Source organism: Macrobrachium nipponense, chromosome 27 (genome assembly GCF_015104395.2).
Source record: "Macrobrachium nipponense isolate FS-2020 chromosome 27, ASM1510439v2, whole genome shotgun sequence".
NCBI classification, from domain to species: Eukaryota; Metazoa; Arthropoda; class Malacostraca; order Decapoda; family Palaemonidae; genus Macrobrachium; species Macrobrachium nipponense.
In genome coordinates this window covers 56,653,848-56,661,347 of record NC_087216.1, presented here as the reverse complement: position 1 = coordinate 56,661,347, position 7,500 = coordinate 56,653,848, and positions in this window count along the sequence as shown.

Sequence of the window (7,500 nt, the reverse complement as noted above, 5' to 3'; positions counted from 1 at the left end):
GAATTAATTTGCATTTACTTAGAATTCTTTTCAAGTTTTATTATTGTTTAGCACTTGTGATTTAATTTCTAATTTTCAATTATTGCCTAACACTTTTGAATTTCAATTGAATTAATTTTCTTGATTTTTGTGATAAATTAATTTTGATTTAATTTTACTTAATTTGATTCAAGAATTAATTAAACTTTACTTTGTTTTCAAGTAACAGTAATTTTCCATGATATTGTGAATTTCACTTATGAACTTTGTGTTTAATAATAAATTTTTGTATTTAAAATTTTTATAAGTATTTTCATTTATAACCAGTATATTTGCATTTGATTATATTGATGATAGGTAGAAACATAGAGTGGTGATTAATCTGCTTTCCTTCAATTTACTTGAAGTGGCTTAGAACCAGGGAAGTACTTAGACTTCTGAAATCAGGGAAATACTTAGACTTTTAAAGTTGTCGATGGAGTGATGCCCTTTGATTAATTTAATTACTTACAAGATTACCTCATACTTTTTTTGATGAACTTAGTCTGATTTTCTGCAATACTGGCAAGTTGTTAAGGGATTACTGTTGCCTTTAGAGTATTCAGTCGTTTAATACCTGTGATGAGGTTTCAGGTGTCTGGCTTTTGTGAGGCAACAGTTAATGAATGGTAACCAGATACTTGGCACTTCGTAACAATATATATATATATATATTATATATATATATATATATATATATATATATATATATATATATATATATATATATATCACAATAATGTTTTCCTTTTTCTCCACAACTAATAGTAAACGAAGCCCGATTAAAACCATCCCCTAATATCATCGTTACTTTTCGTCGGAATAAAGTTTTTTTTTCTCTACGAAAAATTATAAAGAAGTTAGATCAAAACGTCACCCTGCTAGAAAACATCCACAATAAAATATACTTATATGCTCACAAAAATTCACAGTAGATGCACGTGACTTCTTTAAATACGCGGATAGCGCTGGAAAATGATTAGGCAGAAATCCAAGACTTTTGTCTTCACTAAGACATTGTCAAAGTACGAATGAAATACAGTTGGAAAGAAAGTTACCAGGTAAACAAAAGTATCCAGAATACCAGATGGTTAATTGTTAAAAGGGTAAAAATCAAAGAGATAATCCAGGATTATCGTATATCACACGGTCAAAATCTTAAACATAGATTTATCCATAATCGAAACTAAAACGAAGCCATACAAAGACCAAAAAACTTGCATAAAACTGAATATATTATTTCCGTTCCTTATATTTATCTACAACTTTTTCCATTATGAAGGCGTCGAGTTTGCGCAAACCAAGGCTCAAATTTAGAACACTTCCCTTATTTGACTTGATGAAACAAGATTCAATGATATTCCTTTTAACTGTGACCTTCCAGGGGATTAAAACTCTTGCTTGACTCCTCTAATAGGATGATCTAAATCTCTCATGTGTACAAAAAATGCACATAGATTTGTCCAGTTCTCATAGAATATTAGTACGTTTGATTCGTTGTGAAAAAGATTTTCCGGTTTGTCCGTAATATATTTTATCACACTGTTTACAAGGATATTCCCGACTGCATATATGAAATTTCTTGTAAAAAGTGTAATAAAATATATTTCAGACAAACAGGAAAATTTCTTTCACAACGAATTAAACAACACCAATATTCTTTGAGAACTGGATATATATCGAATGCATTATTCGTACATATGAGAGATTTAGATCATCTTATTAACTGGAGTCAAGCAAGAGCTTTGAACACAATGAATAGGAATAGCATTGAATCTTGTTTCATCTAGTCAGACGATGGAAGTGTTCTAAATTTAAGTCTTGGTTTATTTAAACTCGATGCCTTCACAATGAAGAAAAATTCCAGATAATTATAAGCAACAAAATTAATATATTCAATTTCATACTTTGTTTTGGACTTTGTATGGCTACTATTAGATTAAAGTAAATTCATTATAATTTAATTATAAGTTGTTAATTCTTGTCCAACCTTTTGATCTTGTTTTATTTTTAAGTTTATTAATAAGCTAGCGGCGTTTTTCGTATATTTAAGCTTTTTCTTAGTTTGATGAACTCTGTAAGGGAGTCATATGACTTCGCAGTTTTGCTTTGTTTTCCACCTTCTCCCCCGGTATTAGTGAACTACTGAAGTGCCTTATTAACGATCGTTGTTTTTTCTCTCCTATGAGCTGTGTTGACTCGAGTGAAAGGCTTGATCGTCAGGGTGGTGATACGTGACAGAGTTAGTTCGAGTTCCTCCTCACAGCCTGACGCTTTGCCCCTTTATTTATGGTCACTTCTTCGGTTTTGTACGGAGATTTGGATCACGGCTTCTTTAATCCTTCGCTGCCTTGTGTGTGGTCGCTGGTGTTTGTCACCCACTGCATTCGTCAGCCACGCCCCTTCCCTCGTTCATCGGAAGGATTCCGAACGAGTTGGCCCTTATCTACTGAGAATGGTGCAGTTTGTGGCGTGCGAGATCCGTTGACGTCCCGGATTCTCGGAGGCTACCACCCTCGGTGTTCCCGTGGTATTTTGGGTTGCCTGCAGGTATTGCAGCTTGACCCGGTTGACCTCTGCATCAGCGTCAGTGAGTTCCTGGAACTCGTGGAGACAAGTAGGTCAGCTTTCTACAGGTATGAGATGTTTTATAGCTATTTAAGACGATTGTGGATCGCTGGGTACCTGTAGATTTACGCCCCTGTTTGCAGTAACGGTCTTCTGGACCTTGTATGGCCTGATGAGACAATCTACTAAACCTTTTGTGGTTGAATCAATTTGTAAGGTTATTTTCATAATTTATTGTTTATCTACTTATTATAATTATTCTTAATATATTCTATTCACTAAGTTAAGTTTTAAGCATAATTTAGTCTGTATGTGTTAGGTAGGAGTATTATTAAGTTTCCCTCTTATTTTCTCTTGCTTCCTTCTACTTAACTCAGTTTCTTAGGTTAGATTTATCTGGCCAGTAATTTAGAAGGTACCTGCCTGAAGTGTCACGTTTAGAATTTCCTATTTCTTGATTTAGGGCTTAATTTAGTTTTAGGTGATCTTTTAAAGATCTTAAGGTTGGTTTTCCCTTGTTTTATATATTCATTTTGATTATTATTTTTGCCAACCATTACCTTTTTCTTGTGGAAATAAATATTGTAACTTTTGTTCCTAAGTTGCTGTGTTGCATTTTTACAAATTCTGAGTAGGGACAAGAACCCTTGAAATTACGGCCGTAAATGAGGTCGTAACAGCTACTCTTTAGTTTCTCTTATGGTTAAATCTATGTTTAAGTTTGTGACCGTTTGGTATCCGATAATCCTGGATTACCTCTCTGATTTTTACTCTTTTGACAATTAACCATCTGGTGTTCTTGATCCTTTTGTTTGCATGGTAATTTTCTTTCCAACTGTAATTCATTCGTTCCTTGACAATGTCTTAGTAAAGACGAAAGCGCTTGGATTTCTGCCTATCATTTGTCTGTGCTATCAGCTTATATATATATATATATATATATATATATATTATATATATATATATATATATATATATATATATAATATATATACATATATATACATAATATATATATATATATATATATATATATATATATATATATATATATATATATATATATATATATATATATATAATATAAATACACACACACCACACACACACACATATATATATACATATGTGTGTGTGTGTGCTTGTATGTATAATAAAAAATATACGAAAACTCTTAATTCTTTTTCAGATGCCTGCTCTACGATCTAAGATAATAGGTTATTCAATTGGGAGAAGAAAACAATTAATAATCTAACTGATTTTAACATATTTCCATGTATTATAACTCAAAATATCCGTTTTACTACTTTCTATAATCCTAACTATAGAGGTAAACTATTATAATTCTGAAATTATAACAGAAAATGTGCTAATGAACAAATCACCTCGTAATATCTTGACAAAAGTCGATCACATCAGTAAATGATATTAGTAAGAATCAAATAGATTTGAAACTTTAATTATATTTTAGTCTATAACTATATAAAAATTACTTTGTTGACCTTAAATAATTAGATAATATTCACCACACCTACTTAAGATTTAGTATAGTTTAGACAATCTTTTAGACCTTTCCTTGTTTTGTGAGGTTATCTAATCAGAAAAATAAAAACTGTTTTAAAACCAGTTGTTCATAAATACGAAAATAAACATTCAAATGAAAAGGGAATAATGTTTACTATTTATTTGAACATTACCATTATACTCGTTTTTAACGAACCTACTGGAAGGGCACAACATAAATTAAATCTAAAGGGATTTTACAGAGAGAATCCAGGTAGGTATAATCTGTAAATCTAAATTACATGTTTGGTAATCGTACGAGACATATGTCTATTAGGCATTGTTTAAATGACACCGTTTCAAGTGTTAATGTTGATATATATGTAGGTTATAAAGGGTCTATGACGTTACATTTTCTTTCGGGGTAAATCTATAGTTAAATTCAAAGATATAGATTATAGAGAATGCCAGGTAGTTAACTTTAGGATGTGAACAGTCTAAGGTATTGAACTCTGTTCCAACTATTTTGCACCTGAATAAAGATACATCTACGGCTAGCGAAGGTAAATATTGAGAATAACATAAGCACTAAAAGGGATTAATAGAGCATAATCGATTTCATCAGGTAAGATTCAAAATTATCGAGTGAAAACTTTTTAAACCCCCCCTTTTTTTTAAGTGTTTGACTTTGTAATAATTTGAGAACCAAACTAACTTTCCAATGTTTTAATTTTTTATATCCAAGTCTTACTAGAAAGCCTGAAGGAAGCCTGAAACTTATAATTACGAAAAGCGAATAGGCAAATAATTAACTAGAACAATTCATTAACTATTTTTTTATTGACACTAGCTGACTAAAATCTCAAGTAAGAATAGGTAATGTTTACATGTTAGTATCCTTGTATATGTACTATTTATGCTTCCCTTTTCAGTTTAAAAGGATTTACAGTGAAAAGTGTACGCTATTTTGAACCTTAATCATCTGCAATTTTAAATTGCAGATGCAATGATTTATGCTTGAAATATATATATTTGAAATATACAAAGCAATCATAAGTAAAAAATAAATAACATTATCCTCCTTCACTGTAACAGAACCGAAACAGCATTCGGGAAATACGCCAACCTTTTACGAGGTAAGAAAGAGAGTAACCACATCATCTTTTGCCGCGGAGCATTGCTTACAGCCCACCTGATATCTGCAGGGGTCTGACAGCAGTAAAGAAGACGAATGGCTCATCAGTCGGACCTAAGACTGCTACTGACGCTGTAAATAATATCATTAACCTCCAATGCCGCGGTTCAATGGTTCCTCTGGGCAACTTTATTGCTTCTACATATACGTTCCTTTATCCATTCCCACTCGTCATAACAAGGAAGGGCTTTCCTCCCAGCATCCTCTTCCGTCTTACGAATTAATTATTTTCTCTATGCACTTTGAGAAAAACGAAAGAAATTCTACGAAAAACGAAAGAAATTCTGTAAAACGATACATGAAACTTCGACTGTAGTTCATTCTCCAATATTGTGGAATACATGGTAGGTTCACGTCTTCATACCTAACAGGCATTGAGGTTTTCAGTACTTCAAATGGTGTAACATTTTTTAGCACAAGGTTTAATAATACTCACTTTACTAGGAGCTTCGTCTTAGTTACTGTTAAAACGTGGAATAGTTTTCCAAATGCAGTGACAACCTCATTCCTGCTTTCTGCTGGCGACTACTGAATTTCAGGTATGTCTGTTTTATTTTCCATCCCTTTGTAGTCATTTGGTTATCACGTTTTCCTATAAAGTCTCTCTCTCTCTCTCTCTCTCTCTCTCTCTTCTCTCTCTCTGTATGTGTGTGTAGGTTGATTTCACTTTGGAACTTTAGGTTTCTAGTCTGCTGACTGTCCAAAAGGATTTTTAGCCGAAGATGGAAAAAGTCGTTGTATAGGCTAACATGTCTGCAGCTGCAAGTTCACCATGTGATACATTCTTGTACTTAGCTCACACATCATCGTATTCTGGTAACTGCGTGTTTTAACTGCACCCGAAATCGAGATAACACCCAATACGCAACACGAAATGCTTCATCGCGTAGAGAGAACTAAGAAAGAATGTTAGAATTAGTCGTCTAATTAGTAGTTGGTCCCTCGTTATCCTAACTCTGATTGAAGGAAAACTTTGACTAACTACTGAACATAGTTTGATTGGCTGGTATAGTTGGATTGAAGCAAACTTTGGTTCTCCTAAGTGATTTCGATGCTGAGTGACTGATGAAACTGCTTGATTCCACATTTGCTTTGAACGCGGTTTTATCTGTTAAGTGAAATTAATTTATTATTATTATTATTATTTCAGTGTTTTCAATAGCACCTGATTGCACAAAATAGGAAAGATATTTGTACATTCGATCATTCTGGCAGAGGAGGCGAAGCGATGTGGCTGACTCGCTTATTTTCTTCTTATCACATAGATGTCTCGGTGTGTGGCGTGTATTCTGTCTTGGAGGAATGTGCGGATGGAGTCCGGAAGTGAGTCTGAAGTCGATGTCCATAGCGTGAAGCTGAACATTTACGGAGAAACTTCGTCTTGTTAGCATTCTTGAAGAAAACTTTTCGTGTTCTTCCTCTCTGTGTAACTAGTCGTTCATACCGTCTGGAGATGTGCTTGATGGCTGGGTTGAAGCTGAAAATCTGATGTAAACCCTTTCTAGGAACATTTTCATCCTCCCACGTTAAACTTGCAGAGGATTTTATACAAAAATTTAACAGTTTAAATATCCCATCAAATAACATCAAACTGTTCAGCCTTGACGTCAAATCATTATTTACCAAAGTCCCGATCGCCTACGTGTTGTCCCTTCTAAAGAGGAAGTTACAACCATATGAAGAACATTTTCCTCTTGGTATTGACAAAACAATAAAATTATCAACCTCTGTGAAAATACCAACGTGTTCTCTTTCAATGGTATTAAAAAAAATGGTTGTAGCATGGGCAGTCCTCTATATCCCTCTCTAGTAAACCGATACATGGATATTTCGAAACAGAAATTTTGTCGTCCATCAAACCCCACAATATGATCTGGCTCAGATACGTAGATAATATTTTTACTTCCTGGGATGACAGCTGGGGAGATTTCAATAAATTTTTCAATCATCTAAATTCGTTAGTTCCGACCATATAATTTATTACAGGAAACCCACTTTCGCTGTTTCATATATTCAGTTCTTACAATTCCTTACGATGAAAGCATCCAAAAAGATACAGAACACCTCAGGTCTAATATTCCTTTCATTTTCCATTATTCCGAATCCATCGGCAGTTCGCTCTTTAACATACTATACTTATATAAAAGAAGAGAAGAAGCCGGAGTTTACAAGATAACGTGTAGCAATTGTAGTGAGATTTAGTACGTTGGGGAAAC